This window comes from Pseudopodoces humilis, chromosome 4 (genome assembly GCF_049639895.1).
Source record: "Pseudopodoces humilis isolate 2021_Gansu_Grassland_sample_001 chromosome 4, ASM4963989v1, whole genome shotgun sequence".
Taxonomy (NCBI): Eukaryota; Metazoa; Chordata; class Aves; order Passeriformes; family Paridae; genus Pseudopodoces; species Pseudopodoces humilis.
This window is the reverse complement of record NC_142203.1, coordinates 12927575-12947148: the sequence shown is the minus strand read 5'-3', so window position 1 is coordinate 12947148 and position 19574 is coordinate 12927575. Positions and strand designations below refer to the sequence as shown.

Genomic DNA, 19574 nt, shown 5'->3' with positions numbered 1-19574 from the left:
TCCTTTGCTGGTGTCACACCCTGCAGGAGAGGGGAGGAAGAATAAGGACAACCTCCCACCTCCCTAGAGCCTCGGTCACCTGTTCACACCCAACCAGGGGCTATTTCCTGCCAGTGCTGCAAGTAAGTGCTGCCCAAGCCAGGCAGGGCTGGGGAGACACTGCTGGTTGCTCTGGGACTGGCACTTGGACCTGCCAAGAAAAGACACCACTCAGCACCAGAGAAACCTGGCTTGACTCTCCGCACCTCACAGTCATGCTTGGTAGGACTTCAGGCCAGAGCCAGACTGGCCCCAGCTCTGCCCACATCTATATTTTAAGCAGTGAGGGGTGAGATGTCACAATCCTGCACTTGGTGATGTCACAGTCTGCCTCTTGCTGATGTCAGCAAGCAATGTTCCCACCAAGTGCATGTTGTGAGGAGAAAGATGAAAATATTTTTTCTTGTTTTCAACTTCTACGTTTCCCTGTTGCTCTCCCTTGGCCACCCACATCATGTGTCCATGGCCCTGTGTCCTATCCCCCCTCCTTGCCAAGGTTTTCCGTGAGGAGCAGAGTGGTGGCACCAGCACAGACTGCCTGTGGCTGGATTATGTCTCCTCCTGTCACTGCCTTTCCCTGGGCAATGCTGGGATTTGGAGAACCTGGGTGCTGGTGGCCAGCCTGGATTGAGAGTCTCCCAACCCTGTGGATTGTTGATGAGTTCGGCGGGAGAAAAGCAGCACTCAATATGTATGATCATCACGTCTCATTTATTGGTATCTCTAAAACCACTTATATAGCACCAATAATCAGGCTCATACATAGTGCAAAATCAAACTCCTTATTGGATATTTTCATTTAAGGTCAACTCCACCTAGTTCCACATTTCTGTCATCGCTCATCTATGCTGAATTCACATTCTTTTGATCGCAGCGTCTTGTTCTCAGTTAACAGCTATCACTAAGGTCTTCCTGACCTTGCAATATCTTACACCAACTGTACTCTATTGTCTAATTCTTTCCCAGCTAACTGCTGCATGGGAACGTGACCTTTGCTCTCTAGCCATTCCTCTATAATTCCCCTGTTTTCTTTTTGTACTAACAAAACTGTAGAAGTAGCCTTCTTTACCATGTTTTGCAAGCATTGCAGTATGCAAGGAATAAACAGTAACACAATCACGATGATCAATATAACAACAATTGCCATTTGTGCCAAATTTTCTAACCATCCTGTGAGACCTAGGGATTGAAACCATTAGTCTAAGGGATTTGTTTCCATGGTTAATTTTTTCATATTGTTCTGTAGTTGTTGAAGACGAGCATAAATATACACTGAATGGTCAGAAAGATTCATGCAACACATCCCATCAAAATCCTCACAGCCATGGCCCTGTGCTAATAGCAAAAACTCAATAGCAGCTCTATTCTGCAATACAGCATGCCTAACACTCTTCATATCCAAAAGCAAATCAGACAAAACCTTTGATGTAATATTAAACTGTTTTCCTGTCCAACATGCCAGTCATCGTAACTGTGTTAAGGCTTGGGCACTAGATACTCCAGGTGTAAAAATAGATGACACAATCACTGTAGGACGTTCCCAAAGTCCAACCTTATCTTTAAATTCTGGCCCCAATTGGAACACACTTCTCTTTGTTCGTAACCTGGTTCTATTGGTTCCTAATAGTTGCTGTATAGTGGGTGCAAACAGTGTCAATTTCCTAAAGTAACAAGGCCCTCTATAAATGTTTGCTGGCAGTCTTTGCCATGCACGATCTCCACAAATTACAAAAATACCAGGTGGTAATTGTAGAGGTGTACTGCTAGAATTTACTTTGTGAGACCAATTGCCACAGTATGCATCATTATTTTGCAAATATAGCAAATTTTGTGGAGAAATATTTGTACCATTTGGCCCATGAGACTTTTTCACATGATCCTTCCTAGCCCGATTAACAAAAGTTAAACAGTAATTGCTAGGGGCAGAACCTAATAGTCTTAACTCTTGTGGTTCTGACCCGGTAACATTTAAACCTGTAGCAATGTACCAATTCTGAGCACCAATGGGATTTGCTGGAATTAAACCTGTGTCACAGATATTGATCATGAATTTACCTGATGAAATTTCACATGATGTTTTGTTTGCTTCCTTGGGTGTTTTCCAATTCTTTGTCCAGGTTTTAAACATCGTGGCATTGAGTGAATCATCTAAAGGTGCGCCCACTAAACAAGTTCGAAAAGGATCTGAAGGGGTAGCCATTGAAAGGCAAAAATTATCCTGTCCAGTTTGATTAGCCCACGTTACCCACATATTTTGTCTTTCATCCATGTCAATCAAAAACCCTTCATTTCCCTTTATCATGGTAAACCACAACAACAACCTGATCAGAGATAGTCCTTTAAGGACTTTAAAAGGATTGTGGCAGTTCAGCCAGCACCTTGGCTGGATCCCATGTGAGATCTTGCTTCCCTTTTCTTTTACCCCTCTGCCTTGCCCGTTGATTCGGTTGCTTCGAACCACGGGGTGTTCCATCTTCTCGGCATCAGGGATAACTTTCAGGGAAAGATCCTTTTTCTCGAGACTGCCATTTTAAGAATTCCTCCCAATTTCTATTTTTTACCCCTGGAATATCACACCTGACTTGTGTCAGTGTCTTATGACAACGTATTGTGGTTATTTCAATAATATTAGGTAAAGGGGTAATAGAATGATAACAACAATTTTCTGGATTTATCCCAAAAGCATAAATCTCCCACCATCTATCAGATCCTTTTTCAAATTGTCCTGTTTGCACACCTTCTTGTAATGTAATCTCAGTCAATTTTCTTTCAAAGTTGTAACACTCTGTACAAATCCTTCTTGGGGATCGACCCCACTTAGAATGCATCCACCACTTTTCTTTACACACTTTACAAATGTAACATACAAAAGGATAACATTCACAATTTGGTACTGTACACAAAATTTTCATGTGAGAGTTCATCAGATCCCGTCTCTATGTTGATGGTAGAGAGCGAGAAGTATCTGCTAAATTTTCTGGATCAGCTGAAGGTAAATCACTGGGATCAGCAGGTTTAGTCCATCGGCTCGGCACTCAGACAGGCCCTGTGGGGGTAGACACACAAAGATAACCACGTCCTCAATAGAGTACCTTGCTAGGACTTCCCCACAGACCTGTTTTTGGATCTTTATAAACCAATCGGTTTGCTTTAGCATTTCTTTCTCCTAAACCTACATCCCATTTGTGGCTACGAATATGGATAATAGCAAAGGCAGCAGTCCTCAACTTTATTGCTCTTTGAAGCTGCAAAAACAGTTCATATAAACGAGGGGTTTTTACTTCCTTAATGTCTGCATTTTCAATACGTTCACTCACTCCTGCAACATAAAGGAATCAGTTACCACATTAACAGGACCCTTAAACTGCACCCAAACCCAAAAAACAGCAACCAATTCCAGAGTTTGTAATGTGTCCTCCTTTTGAGCTGGAATAATATGATGATTCCATTGTCCTTCTGAATTTTGTAGCATGTAGCAGCAGCTGTACGAGATTTCTTTCCAGCATCAGTGAACACGCAACAACCACTCTAATGCCCATATCTCCCCTGTTTTCTTTTGTTGCTGCATTAAGGCACCGATAAGATGTTGAGGTCCAAACCATACAGTAAGATTAATGTCCAAGTCTGGATCTCGCCTACGAACAACACCTGTCTGGATACAGTCCATTATTTTATTGAGAGCTTCTTGTTGTTCACTGGTGACCTGTATAGGTGCTGTAAGATCGGTACCTTTTAAGAAAGGGCGTAAAGATTGTAAAAGTTCATTAGGAATACCCACAACAGGTTTAAACCATTGTAAATCTCCTAGCAATTGCGGAGCATCATGAACAGTATGAAGTAACATATTTAATGACAGTTTCTGAGGGACAACATACTGCTCAGTTAAAGTCCACCTGAGATATTTCCATGGGGATGACAGCTGTATTTTCTCAGGTGCAACAACCAGTCCATTCTGAAGTAGTTGTGTTTGAATGTCTTTAACTTGTTTATCTGCAAAAGGTTGTGACTGAGCAAAAAGAATATCATCCATATAATGATAAATAATAGTTGTAGGCCATCGAACACGTAGCGGCTGCAAAGCATTATCAACATAAAGCTGGCACAAGGTAGGAGAATTATGCATACCCTGTGGTAAAACTGTCCATTCAAATCTCTTGTCTGGTTCTGCTTGATTTAATGAAGGCAAGGTAAAAGCAAATCTGCAAGTATCCTGTTCATGCAGTGAGACAGTGAAAAAACAGTCCTTTAAATCAATTATTAACAAGGGCCAATCTTTTGGTAACATTGCAAGATTGGGCAAACCAGGTTGTAGTGCCCCCATTGGCTCCATTTGTTCATTTACTGCACGTAAGTCATGCAGCAATCAATATTTCCCGGATTTCTTTTTTATAACAAAAATAGGAGTATTCCAAGGACTTGCTGACAACTTTAAATGTTCTTGTTGATATTGTTCCAGCACTAATTGATGAGCTTGTTGCAGACTTTCCCTTTTTAAAGGCCATTGTTCAACCCATACTGGTTCCTGCATTATCCATTTAAGTGGGAGTGGGAAAGTCCAAACAATGGTCTCTATTCTAAAGGGTGCTCATTGGTCAAGATAACACCAAGTTGTGACAAAATATCTCGTCCAATTAGACATTGAACCTTGTCTGGTAATGGAACAATTGACAAAACAGAACTGATGACCTTCCATCTAATTGAATCTGGATTTGGGGAGACCTTTTTGCTAAAGTTAAACCTCCCACCCCTGTAACAGTAACCATACTAGGCAACAAAGGCCATTCCTGGGGCCAATATTGTGGAGCAACAATACTTGAGTCCACCCCAGTATCCAATAATCCTTCTAATTGGTGGGATTCTCCGTTATAATTGAGAACAACTGTTCGCTTGGGTCGAGTGTTTAAGTCCAGAGTAAGTAATGTAAGTCCTCTTGTAGAACCAAATCCACCTGTACCCCGTAATTGATTTCTCAATGGTGTCAACTGATGGGTATATTGTGGCAACAGCACCAATTGTGCAATTCGCTGTCCTTTATCAATTCTGGCTGGTGGTGCCAGCGTAAATGCCATGATATATATTTCACCAGAATAGTCCACGTCAATTACTCCAGGTAAAATAAACAGTCCCATTAGACTAGCAGATGAACGTCCCAACACTATTGCACCCATAGCTTTTCCATTTATTACCCGTGGGAATCTTGTAGGGTTGTGATGTCAATAAATCCACAGTCACTGAGGCTGCCAGGTCCAGGCCGAGGCTCCCTGCTGTGGCAGGCTGGAGGAAAGTTGCACTGATGTTCCAGCAGCTGCTATTTGTGTCATGGAATGGCGGCTTCTCGCACTGGCTTTCCCATTTCCCGATCTCCAGCGGCAAGCACTATCACCGTGGGTATTAGACCAGCACTGACTGCAAATAGATGGTACAGTACATTCCTTCCGAATATGTCCAAGGTTGCCACAGCGAAAACATTTGAATCAGGAGGCTGGAATCCTGCCATTGTTGATTGTAGCCGCTTGTAGGGGTGCAAGAGCTGCTAAAACCTGACTCTGATTAGATGCTAGTTCTTTAATTGCCTGGACTAACATTGCCTGTAACCCCACCGGTATATTAGACATCCTTTCTAATGCCTCTTCAATAGTCCAGTTAGCATTTAGGGAATTTAAAACTGACCTGGTTGCTGGATTACAATTTTGTAATGCACATTGTTTTAATAATGCTCCCCTCATATATTCAGGGACACCTGCCCTCTCTATAGCTGTAGCCACTTTATCAATAAATGTTCTAAATGGCTCATCTCGCCCTTGTTTAATACCCATATAAGATGGAATACCTCCTGGCTCTTTAATCTGGTCAAATGCAGCTTGCACTAATTTTTGAATCGGACATGCTACTTCTAATACAGCGTCTGCTATTTCCTGATCTCCCTCTTGCAAAATATTCCATGCCAACGTAGCCCATGTCTCCCTTCTTTCCCGTGCAATAGCCTCACCTAACTCACGCCCTTCCCCAGGGACAGATTTATTTCCCATAGGGGAGGATGGTAACGGTGCCGAAGGCTCCGTTCCAGAATCAAGGTTAGTAGGTGAAGGAATTTGAGATGTCACAAAAGGATTAGCAGCTGCAGCAGGGGTCAGTGACTGCGTGGGGGGAGTCAAAATTACTGTATTTGTGGCGGGTGGCAATGGACACTCATTAATTCCCTCTAATAATCTATTTTTTGACATAGCTGCAGATGCCTTTGTGGCAGCTGCCTGTTCAGCCTGATACTGCAAGAGAGCATTATGAACTGTCCACCATAGTTTTCCCAATTTTATAGCAGTTTTATCATCATTAAAAACAGCTTCCCACAATTTATCTCCAAATTTTCACCACTCACTTAATTCATGGACTGTATGGGGATTCTGAAAACAACCCTGAGCATACCCATAAGCAAGAAGTCCAGGAAGCTCCTTGCACAAATCAAAATCTTTAACCTGTCGCTTTTCTAAAAAGCAGGTAAATAAATCATATGCTGCTTGCCTTTCCATCTTACCGTCAGCACGCGCTGTTGCAGCCCCTACAAGGTTTCGGCCGCACGTTACGGCCAGGACTCTCCTCCTGGGGCGCGGCACCGTTGCTGTGCGATCAGGACTCTCCTGTGAGGTTGCCTGGAATGCAGCACAGCTGTTGCTTTTCGCTGTCCTTGCTGCAGAGGACCCGTCCCCTGACACCATTTTTTTAAGGTCCCAAAGGTTCCAAAGGTCCCAAAGGTTCCGAATGTCCCAAAGGTCCCTAGGGTCCCAAAAGTCCCAAAGGTTCCAAAGGTCCCTGTTGTTCGGGCACCATTTGATGAGTTCAGCGGGAGAAATGCAGCACTTAATATGAATGATCAGCAAGTCTCATTTATTGGTAACTCTAAAACCACTTATACAGCATCAATAATTAGGCTCATACATAGTGCAAAAGCAAGCTCATTATTGGATATTTCATTTAAGGTCAACTCCACCTAGTTCCACATTCCTGTGATCACTCATCTATGCTGAATTCACATTCTTCTGATCACAGCGTCCTGTTCTCAGTTAATAGTTATCACTAAGGTCTTCCTGACTTTTGCAACATCTCACACCAACTGTACTCCATTGTCTAATTCTTTCCCAGCTAACTGCTGCATGGGAACATGACCTTTGCTCTCTAGCCATTCCTCTATAGATTGTGTCCCTGCTTCACGGAGAAACAGAAAGGAATGTTTTGCTCCAGCTGCATCCACTCCTGCTGATACTCGCCTAAAGTGCCAAGTTCCCCTCCACTTCCCAAGTTTCTCTGTTTCTGGAAGCCAGTGCCTTTGTGCTCTTCCCCACAGCCTCAAGGAAGGAGCTGGAGTTTCTGTCCCAACAGAGAGGAGTACAAGGGCCAGAGGATCCCTGTGACAACTCAAGAGAGCCCAGGACCCATCACCATGTGGGTCATGCTGTGTCATCATCCCTTTCTTGCCTCTGAATATTGTCATTCCTGAGAGCCATCAACCCAAGCAGTTCTTTCTTCACTTGTAACTCACTTCTCCTAGTTTTAGGGCTGGGTGGTGTGAGTCAAGGATGCTGTGTGCAACCACAACATGGCTTTGCCTCAGGCTGCAGAGATCTCTCTTCAAACCTGTGCAAATGGAGGATGTCCACTGCCATACTTTGGTGCTTAACAATCCACACGGAAAAAGATGGAAGTCTGTTCATCAGGACTTTTTTGTGTTGTTATTGGGAGGGGTGTTGCTCCTTTTTTGTGTAAGTGCCTCTTAAAGTATGAATTTATATTACTTTTCAATTGGAATCGGACTTTTAAAGGTCTAAATATGCAGGCAGTAGCTGGAATTTCAGAGCACCAAGATATTCCCTCTTTCCTGTGGAAACTAAGGCCACAGATACTTGTCATGGGGTGACTTTACCTTTAAGATGGTTTTGGGAGCTAAGGAAGTTGAAGCTGCTGGTGGCTGATGGGAGTCTTTTCTCCTGACCAATTATCGGTCACTTCTAAGAATTGACAGCAGTTTTGACCATTGAAAAGTGAGATCAACTTGTGAACACCACCTTAAGATGTAAAGCCAGAGTTCTCTTGTGCTCTTTGGTTTCTGGCTTCTGACAAGGTAACAAGGCTCTGTGTTGGCCTCCTCCCCCCCTCCAGGCCAGACAAGGCTGCAGAGGGCGGGGGGGATGGGGGGGGGAAGAGAAACTGAGCTGGCCAGCATGGGTTAGTTTGTAGTTTCTGCTGCTGGACTGAAACCTGACGCCATGAACATCTGCAGCTTCTCTAAGACTTTAATTCTTTTACTACCTGGATAAAATGTACAGATTACTCTTTTTCCCAGAGAGATAGAGAGAGAGAGAGACAATCAACATGAAGAAGACAGTGAAGAAAAGAGTTAAGTTTTTGATGGGGAGGAGAGAATAAGGAGATGCTTTATAAGCTGAAATATTTTTCTGTTAAAGCTATGGAGATGGAAAATAGTGTTCTGAAAAAAACTCCTTTAATTCATGACAGAGTATATTGGGAGGAATGGAGTGTTCAAAGTATGGATTTTGAGCAAAAAGTAGAGTAATTGTGATACAGTGAGGTGCTGGAACAGAGTGAAGTGAAGATTTGAGGCCTTGAGGGCAATGAGAAAACTGTTTTCCAACGAAGCTCACAGAGACAGATGAAGAGGACTTTTGCCTTTGAATAACTCATCCTTAAAAAATGACATCCCTAGACTCATGGCCCATACAGACCTCAGAGTGATGTGAAATGGGAGGAGTGAACTGATGACAGATTTCCAGGCAGCTGGCATCAGAGAAATAGAAAACTATAATAGAAATAGTTTTCTCGTGAGAAACTCCATAGATTAGCAGAAGAAGACTTCTGTTTCTCTACAAAGACTGATGAAAAGACTCTAGCAGGAACTGGGACTGTTTTAACCACCAAAGTTCCAAAGTTTTTTGTCTCTATGTTGTCATGTGAGCAAGGGAATGGTAGGGTAGTGGGGGATAAAAGGGTTTTCTGGAGGTTCATTCTGGTGTTATTATTCTTGTAGACTGTTAATAAACTTCCTTTATTCCTTTTAAGTTTTAAGCCTGTTTTGCTCTTGTTCTAATCCATATCTCACAGCAAGAAATAAGTAATTTTTTTAGTTACTGCTTTAAAACCATGACAATACTCCAGGAAATGCATTTCATGTTTTAAGAAGACTCTTCCCCAAGGTGCTTATTTCATCTTGAGATAAAAAGAGACCTCAGACACAGGCTTAACTTTGTCTTAGTTTTCTGTTTTTCATCTCTACTTTAAAGTGACTAGAAGATTTGTGTAATAAAACAAACAGGATAAGGGGATGTTTTTGCTGCTGAAGGTTAAGCAGGCTTTTCACTCATTAAAAATTTGTGACCATTTTTGAATTATGGAAGTGAATTATTGGAAGGGCTCAGGAGGGGAATATATCTGCCTCCAAGTGTGGCAAGTTTGTGTTTTGTGCCTTTTTTCTCCCTTTTCTTTTTTGCTCTTTTTTCTCCCTCTTTTATTTCACAAAGATTTTAGGGAATTTCTTGGAGCCAGTGATTTCTGTGTCAGTCTTTTTAATGCACCCTCAGGGACTGAAACTTGACATTTTAATAAAATGTGTGTTTATATCAAGTGTTGTTGGAAGTCAATGTATGTGAAAAAGTGGAGGTTTCTATATATTTGTAAGAAGAGTCTATAATGTCCTGTTGTGGTGTAGCAACTATCTAAATTACTGCTCAGGTGAAGGCTGTCTTCCAGTTCTGTGTGTCAAGCCACAGCTCCAGGGAGCTGTCTGGCCATTCCCTGTGCAGCCTTCTTGTCTTCCTGGGGCTTCCCCTGAAGTTCTGCTGTGTCCTCACTCAGCCATGGGGAGAGGTGGTCATCCCTCTGCAGGGCAGGACTTAGGACACCTCTGCACACCTGTAACATGCCCTTCAGAGAGAGCCTCTCTCCCCATATACAGAGGATTGGCTGAGACTTTCCCCATGCTGGCAGAGCTCAAACCACAGCGCTCATTATTTCATCTGTGCAGATGACCAAAGGAGAAGGAAGGTCAAAGGTAATGAACAGAACAGAACAGATGCCTGACAGCACCTTAGCCATTTCATTGGGCACACACCTATAAGATGTGCAATACCACATTAATTTCACAGTTACCAGGTGAGGGATGTCTGAATTTCTGACATGAAATTCTAATTCAGCTGCAAAGGGAGTTAATTAAAAAAAAATAGAAAAAAAAAATCTGTTAATCTCACTTAGGCTGTTGCTTTTTGAAATATTAGATCCTATTAATTTTTTCCATGAACTGGACAGTGTTTTGCTAAAAGATTTTGGGAGAAAAAACCCAGAGAGTTGGTGACTTCTCTTTCTGGCTTTGACTGTAATAGTGAGGAGAATTTTATTTTATTATTGTGAGTCCTCTCTGCTAAAGAATGACTCTCTTTTATAGTTTGTATTGCAAATATACAAGCCTTAATTCCAGGTTCTCAGAAAGCCAGTAAACTTCCTTAGGAGCATGCTGCCATTTGTCTGCTCCCAGAGTATTCTGGCTCAGATCCTGACAAAATAATTATTAAAATGGTCTCTGTACAAACAAAAGGGAGGGGAGAAAAACTTCTCATCTGCTCTTTAGTCCTTTGAGAGCTGTCATGAGGTAGCAGAGAGGAAGATGAAAAAATCACCTACTAAGTTCAGGCAGCTGAAAGAGATCCATGTGGAAATTGCAAATAATGTTGACTGCTTTCTACTCTGCATATTGCAACTTTTATTCTCTCCCAAGACTTCATATTATTAAATTGCAACAAAGTAGAGCCACTACTATTGATTAAATTCAACCATGAGCTAAGTGCTGGCATACACAAAAAACACTTTTATGGAACCATACCAAACTTGCAATAACACAAGCAACAGAATAATCTTTTCACCAAGCTGATATTTACTAAAATGCCACCTCAAATTTTTAAAGGCAGAAAGAGATTGAATCTCTTCACTAACTTGCAGCCCGAACTGCACTGACATGTATGAAGTGAGTATTAAAAAGGAAATTATTTTTAAAAGAATGAAAAGAAATCCCTTCTATGGCATTGGATTGCACTCCAGCCAGGAGGAACACATGTGTCTTCTGAAGAAAGCATGTGCATTGTAAAATCCCAAGAAATGCCAGATGCTTTTATGAGCAAAATTTTCACAAGGAATAGTTACTTGGATCCATACCAGGATTAGGTTGCTCAGTTTGAGGTACATCAGGGCAGGCTGAATTTTCACCTTGCCCCTTTCAAAGCCAGGAATTACCAATCAAAACTGAGTCCCTCACACTTCTTCAGTTTTACCTCTAATTTGTGAGTGGCAGCTTAATGAGTCTTCTGCCTTTGGTCTCCTTTGGAAATTGATTGTCTGTAGTTCAGGTGAAAAAATTAACTTGTATTTCTGGCTCTAGCTTTTGTCCTTCCAGACCTTTATAACATGTAGTTTACATCTCACTGTGTGGTGCATCATGTTTTCCTCTGGATTCATGGACAGAAAAATGTGCCTAAGCAATGGATGGAATTCTTTAATAAAAAGCACAAGATTAAGCACCTTGCTACAGTTTGGAATCTGTATGTGAGAGAGGCTTCATTAAATCAATACACTATGGATTATTGAAATGTGAAAATAAATCCATGAAAGCAGTGATCCAGATGAAACTAACATGATCTGTTCTTTTACTTCCAGTTCCTACATCAGAGATTTAACAATTGATGTTATCTTTCAGAGTATCTTTTCAGTCTGTTAAAACATGAATTTGAATGTGGTTTGTCTAGTTTTTCTGCTTGACATCACCTCAATTTCCATGTCTCCTGGTATTTTTGTTCTCCTCGTGTGGCTCACGTCCCTGGAGCCTGTCCCTGTGAGATCAGTCTTTCCGTGTTCAGGCATCCAGAACATATTTTCAGTGTCACTGGGATGGTGTCTGAAGCTGTTTTGAGGAGCAGCACATGGCAGCTGGAGCCTCCTGGTCACCCAGGTCATACAGCTGCTGCCAACCAGAGAGCAGCACAGGGATTTCTGTTTTTCTGAGTTTGCAGGGAAATGATCCATGGAAACAGAAAAGAAAAAAACAAGTCATTGGCCAAGATGTGAGCTTGGCATCAGACACCCTCCAGGAGTGGGCAGGCTATCTGTGTGTCCTGCACAGTGCTCAGGTTAAGCACTGTAAGGATGGAACTTAGAGCCTGTGGTGGGACTGCCTGGATTATTCCATTTTTAAAAGCAGAGTTTGCGATGTATCAGGGATTTGAATGAGTGCTCTAGTGCCACCTAACATCATCTATTACATAATTAACCCAGCCTTAAAAGACCATTCTCCATCACAAAGGTGTGTTACGAAATGTGCAAAATTTTCCTACACGTTAAATTCCAAATTAATTTAAATAATTTTAAATTTAATTACAAATGAATTCTGTACAAATTAAATGGACAGAATATTTTAGAGCTTCACCTTTAAGTTGTATTTTCACCTCTTTGATTTACATGATCTTGCTTCCTTAGGACAGAATTACAAATGTAAAATGGCAGTTGAATTTGTCTAGGAAATGCAGATGTAAATCTTCAGAGCTCAGTGGCACAGATATTTAAAATATATAACTTACTTTAAATGACCAATAAAGTAATAGTTATTTTAGGGTGAAAAGGAATCTTCTGGGGGATTCATGTTACTGGCACAAATGCCTGGATGACAAACAAGTAAGCAGATTTAAATTCACAGCATCTCATTTGGAGGTAAATATTGTGTTTATTTTGCGTTTTTCACTTAATGTGAATAAAATAAGTCAATGTGATGGCTGGAGACTTAAATGCAGAGCAGCTCTGCCAACCCTGACTGCTGTCATTGTGATGAGGTGACTGGTAATGACAGCTTTCCTTTTTCTCCAGACAAGGCTGTCAGCATTTCTGTGTTTGTACTAATGAGAAGGAAAGAGTGTGATTTTGTGGCTAAATGGAGGGCAAAGCAATGTCTGAATTAAAATGGTTTCATTTTTTTCTTTGATTATGTATTTCCTCTCATCAGTCTGAAAGTAAAGGAAGCACATTTTGGAAATGCTAGGAATTCTCTCTGTCCTCAGTAGTAGCCAAGTGACCCCTCAAACCAGTTTGCCTTGAGCTAACTAAAACAAAGTGTGAAGTCTTTTCACTTCTTTTAAGACAGAAACTTCCCTTCAACAAACCAAACAAACCCAAACCAGCTTTCTGAATTATCTGTAAAATCAGACTTATTCAAGGAAGTATCATTCTCAACGTGCAGATTTTCTGTTTATCATTTGTTCAGATACTTCTTAAGCCAGACCAATAATGGTCTTTATAATGGTTTAATACAGCTGGTTGAAATAAAGTCTCCTGAAATTTGGCCTTAATTTTCAATGATATTTTGAGTATGAAAATATCCATCTCATGGATGGGGAAGGAACAGAATGAATTTGCACAGTCCCATTATGGCTTTATGTTTAACAAGCAGGCCTTCACCCTCTACCTTCTCTGACTTTAAGCATTAAAGTAAAACCCTGGCTTTGGACGTGAAGATCAAATGTAATTTTCTGCTATTTTGCTTAATCTGTTTTGCAGGAGCTGAAAATATTCAGTTACAATTTGCTTTATAGCATTCTTTGTAATTGGGGGACTGAAAAAAAATCGACATAAATTCCTGTCATCAACACAAAATATGTAGAATAGCACTGCAAAGACTCTTTGTCAATATTCATGTTTTGCTTTACATATAATTTTATTAAACTTATACTTCAGAATAAGATTTATGTAGCAGCCTTTAAGTTCAATTACAGCAATTGTTTTTCAGCAGGATAAATTTTCTGTAGGATTAGACAATCCACATGCATGTGCAGTATTCTCATGGCTGGTTTCATCTTGAGAAGATCTGGAATGGCTGCATCTTTATTGAGATGATGAGAAACTTAATCTTTTCAAGACAAGGAATTCAGCTGAAGCATCAAATTCCAAAATGACTCTACAAAAATCTGAGGAAGGTCATTTAGACCAAATAATGTGCAAATATTATGGTCCAGTGTGTTCTTTGAAATGCTGTATTATTTATAGGTTGGATTAATATCAGCACTTCAAAAATCCACAAGTCTTTTTGAGAATGTTACAGTAAAGCAAGGGAGTCATGGGCAAGGAAGAAGAGAGGGATATGATCTGAGCAGCTAAAAAAGGATGGGCAGTGTCATTCTTCTGGGACAATTCTTGAAAGCAGCCAATCAATAGGAACAGAGAGTGTGCTTTGGCGAATCTTTGCAGAGAAAGATTTAAGGTTTGTAGAGGGGCAAAGCAGTTAATTTTTTGGTAAAAACTATCCATGTGAGCTTCCATTTCCTTTCACTTAGTTTTCAGCTAAATAAACATCTGTCTTCTGTGCCTCTGTGATGCTTACAAGCACAAGAGCATCCTTCTTCCAGAAGATAGGAAGAGGATTACACACTGAAATATTTCCTGAGCTTCTTGAGCATATGTCCTTTGTCTGTCTCCACTGCACCTCCTTCCATTTTAGACGTTCATTGGTCACTCACAGTGAGCTAGTCCAGTGACTGACAGAGAACTTTGGGAATAAATACTCTGTTGCTGTCTGCAGAACTTGATGGGATTGTTGCAGAGATCCCAAGGCCAAATGGTGGAACAGAGAAGACAGACGGGAATTGCCATGATGACAAGGAGCTGGTGCTTGCTTCAAGGTTTTAAGGAGAAGGCTATAGCAGAGTTGTTTCTCTGGGTGCTGGCATCAAGCCAGGGGAATAGTCAGTGAAATCCAGGAATGGACCAAAATAGGCATGGAAAAAAGCTGTCTCTAAAAATTTAGATTATACCTCTAAGAATTTTTATCACAAAGATGCTCATGTTGTTGTTTCTCATGCCTATTTTTACCAAATCTTCTTTCACAGGCTCAGGTGATTTGTGGCTAAGAACCCATGTGCTCTGGAACACATTTAATGCTCCATTAGATATAGCACAAATCATATATACAGCATACAGCTGGATTAATTATGTTTGCTAGTTTCTGCCAAAAGCTGCTCTGGGGTAAAAGGATTGCTTGGTTTTGTTTTTGTTTTTGTTTTTGTTTTTTTTTTTTAATGTTTCAAGGATGGAAGGATGGAAGGAAGGATTTATCTAACTGGTTTTCAAGCTGCCCATAGTTTTATAGATTATGAGATCCTGGCACTGGCTCTCAGTGAGCTCCCAGCTGGAATGGGGCTTTAGTAAGTGTTGCAAAGCTTGTCTAAAGGCTTCCGTTATAATTCTTTATCAGCTGTAACTTTTCTCTAAAAAATCCTTTTTCTGTTTCTCTGATTGTGCTTCATTTCTTCTGTATTTTGCTTTTTCTTCCTGAATTTCTCAGCCTCCTTTGGACTGAATTCTTTTGCGATCCTCCCTCGTGGGGAGCCCTGCTTATCTCAGTTCTTATGATTAGAAGAAAACTCCCGAGCTCGTTAGAATCTTGTTTCTCGTGTTTATTAGAAGGTCATCACAAAACTTGACAGGTCTCTCTAGGCTGGCTGCACAAGGTTGTATCTTTGCAATCTGGTACATTTCTTTCTTCTGATGGTACAACAAGGCCTTGTGGCACACTTCGTGTCTGATGCACAAAATGGTCCTGAAATATGCAGTTCTTTTATCTTTATACTTATTTTTACCCAATTAACAATAGACACGTATATTATTTTTCTTAATGACCCAATGACCCTCTGTGCTGCACTGTGGCATTTTCTGTCCAATCATTTACTGCTACCCAAAAACATCTAGGAGAAGAACATGAAGAAGAAAGAAGAAGGGACAAGAGACAACATCCTAAATCTTCCATCTTGTCTCTTGTTCTCTAAATTAACTTTTTCTCTTAGTGATTTAGGAAAACTCTCTAATCTACACACTTACACTTTTAGTTTTTTCTAACTAACTTTAACATTTGTTCTCGTGTATCACCATGAAAACATACTCATGAATTTCATGTTATGTGAAATTCAGTGTTTTTCTGGATCTTATAACTAAGTATCAGAAACAAGGGCACACACTCTGTGTCTCAGACTCTAACAATCAGCCATTTCTTAAACCTCTTCAACAAAGAGATTTTTGTTTTTATGTTTTCCTTTTTGTTTAGCTTTTCTTACATTTGGGAGCTCTTTCTCACAAAAGGAGAAGTTCTCTTCTAGCTGTTGTGGGTTTTGCAGAAAACACTTTCATTTGGGATGCCAAGAAACTGGAAAGCAATTAATTGCCTAAATTTCTGTGCTCTTGTAGATTTTATTCTGATACTTTCAACTAAGGCCCTGAGACGTGGTAAGGTGTTGCACTTACAGAACTGTGTGTCCATAAATGGCAAACCCAAAGCAGAGTCAATAGGAATGGGCACCTTCAACAAAAGACTTCTCTGGTACAGTTAATCCCCCAGACCCAGAATGGAATGGAAAAAAATAAGAATTGTTTTACTGTGTGAGACCGAGTATTTACTAAACCCTGCCATTCATTAGCCTATCTCCAAAAGAGAGAAACAATGGATAGCAACAAACTGAAGAGCAAGACAAGCATGAAGGGCTGCTATCCTGTGTTTTTTCCTTCATTCAATGGTTTGTAGGTCACACATCTCTTCAGTCAGGTAGGATTTTTTTTGTTTAAAGAAAAAAATCAGCAGAGTTGTTTTAAAAATTGTGTGAAGCCTCCATGCATATAAAAAAACATTCAAGAACTGATCTTTGCTGAGGAAAAAAACTGAAAATGGGTGAAAATAACTTTGAGGAAACATGTGCTGTTCAATCCATGATGCTGGCCTGTACAGCCGGCCACGGATTTTTAACATGGCCTGACTTTTTGAAACCAAAAGACAATTCCAGAAAGAACTGAAGCTCATGAGATTTTCAAAAAACAAGTAACAAAGAAACTGGAGCCTGACTGTCACTTGAGGTTGTCAGAGCCTGACAGATGAGGAAGCTGTGGGTCTGGGGATCTCAACCCCCAAAACACTGCTCCAAGGCACTATGCACTTCTAGGACCAACAGCTCCAGGGTAGATCCATTTTGTGAAGGAATTCCTCAATATTAAAATGAGGTATCCTGAAGTCTGACTTCAGAGACGTCCAGGTCAAAAGTCATATATTGAATTGCAGCTCCCACTGGTTTCCAGATAAAATAAAAGCCTTCCTTCCTATATGTGCAGTTCCCTTTATGCACAAGCTGCTCTAAGTGTAAGCTTTTCACCATGACTTTTTTGCATCTTGTGTTGTGGTATCCTGTGCCTGTCAGGTGCAACAAAAATAAGCAACCAGTATCTGTGAAGTTAAACATTAAAATCAAGGTTTTCAGGACCTGAAAACACACTTGAGCATGACAAAGGAGAGAAGGGTTGGAGGAAATGTGCAGAAAGACTCTGAGAGGAGGAGAGAAGAAAGATTAAAAAACTTCTCATCCTTGTCAATTATTCCACCTGAGTGAACAACTTGATATGTAATAATTACAGTGTAATATAACAAAATGATCAGCCACAGCATTAGAGATTAAAAGGTTACTTTATTTTGTATAATATATAATGCACTGCTGCTGTGGAGATGGGGCACATTGTCACTAGTTACTAATACAGCAGATAATATATTATTTCAAGTGGATTCTGTCCAGTTGTGCGTAGCATGCATTGTTCTGTGTGAGATGAGGTGGGTTGCCATTGCAAATTTAAGTAACTTCTAGTGTCAAAAATAACACTAAACTTCTGGTCACCATTTATCTTTAATTTTGCCTTGTCTGTCAGATATTGGCCTCCTGGCCCTGGAGATCATTGAAAAACACCTTTTATGCTGATTGTCAGAACAACTGACTCAGCCATTGTAAGAGTGTTTGCCCTTTACCTCACATTCACAGCAGCGTCTTTGCAGAGCAAAGGCACTGCTGCCTAGCAACTTCTGGGTTCTGGTTTAGGTACTTACAGACTTGAACAATTTATTTCAAATTAGCTCATAAAACTGCAAGAACTAAGAACTTTAATGGAATCATATTTCTCTATAGTTTTTTGCTTCTTAATTCAAATATTCCTTTCACAAGCCAAATAATATATGAAGCAAGATTTTCAAATGTGCTCACATTTGTCAAAGTCAGTTACAGTGGTTAGCAAGGGACTCCAACATTTATAGATTTATTCAGACCCCTGTCTCTGTGAGACTGACCTAATGGAAATCTCACAAATGCCTTCTGGAAGTCAGACCTGGAAAGGTGAAGTCATTTCCCAAAGGAATCGTGGTCTGCATTGGCCTTGGATGGGAAATGGGAAATGAAGAGAGAGATGAAGTTCACAATTTATTCTGAAATGTTCATTTAGTCTTTAGTCTGCAGCCCAAGGTTCCCTTAAGGCTGCAAGGGTCAAGTCAGTTCCATCATGGCCTCTTGCTGGGCTGAGGAGAATCCAGGGACCTGGGGGCCTTCCTCTTTTGGGCACACCAGGTCACCCGTCAGTCCCTGCCCTACTGGGAGCAGAAGGGCTGCAGCTGCTACCCTGTGAAGAGTGACCAGCCACTGCTGGCTGCTCCGGCTCCTTCTGTGGCTGATCCCGCTCTGTGGGGTTGCGCACAGGTGGGGGGTGGCTGGGAACCCCATGGTAAGTGACCTCTGAGGTACCAGTTTCTTCCTCCACATTGGAGCCACTGGTAGGAGTGCTCTCCTGGGAGCTGCTGGACCTGAAACTGCTGGACTTGGATCTGCTGGAGCTGGTGCTCTCTGCTTGGCTGTTGTCCTCATCCCCAGCAGTATGGGAATGCAGAAGCCTCTGGGCCTCCTCGCTGCACTGGGCTGCAACAACCTCGATGAGGCCATGGATCAGCGGTGCTGTGTGCCCCTCAAGGGAAACCAGCAGCCTCTGGGCCAAGGCCTCTGTATCCAGACCACAGCTGCAGAGGTAGCGCAGGATGCAGCTCTCTGCAGCCTCAACTAGCCACCACCGGCCCCGGCATATTCGCTCCAGCCTCTCACAGAGCCAGGGCCGCACAGGCTCCAGGAGATGCTGGTTTTGTTGGAATAGTCCAGCCCACTCCTCAGGCAGGAGGCCACCCACACGCTCTGGCCCTGCAGGCCCCTGCTCATCTGGGGACAGTGTTCCCTGTGGAGAAGACGGAGGGGACACCTCAGGGCCATGCATACTGGTTTCCTCCACGTGATTGGGAGTTCTCCCTGCCATGCTATGGGCTCCTGGTGACTCTGCAGGGGAGGTGATGACCAGCTCTACATAGTCCCATTCATCCTGCTCAGAAAACCTGATGGTCTCTATCGGTGTCCTGCAGAGTGGGCATGAGGGATTTCTGTGTGTCCACCGCAGGATGCAGCCCAGGCAGAATTGGTGGTGACAGGGCAGAGCAGAAGCCACGTCTTTCCAGGAGTCCTGGCAGATGGGACAGTTGCTGTCTCTCTCGGTGGCCATTTCTGTCTCAAGCCAGACTGGCCCAGGCTCTGCTGACATCCAGATATAAGCAGTGAGATGTCACAATAAATCCCCTGGAGATGTCACAATCTGACACTCAGTGATGTTAC

General features: G+C 41.7%; 1 pseudogene; it reads right to left on the bottom strand.

The window, feature by feature from the left end:
• Positions 1 to 967: 967 nt before the first annotated feature.
• LOC106628790 (uncharacterized) lies at positions 968 to 19224 on the bottom strand (annotated as a pseudogene).
• Between the last annotated feature and the right edge of the window lie 350 nt (positions 19225 to 19574).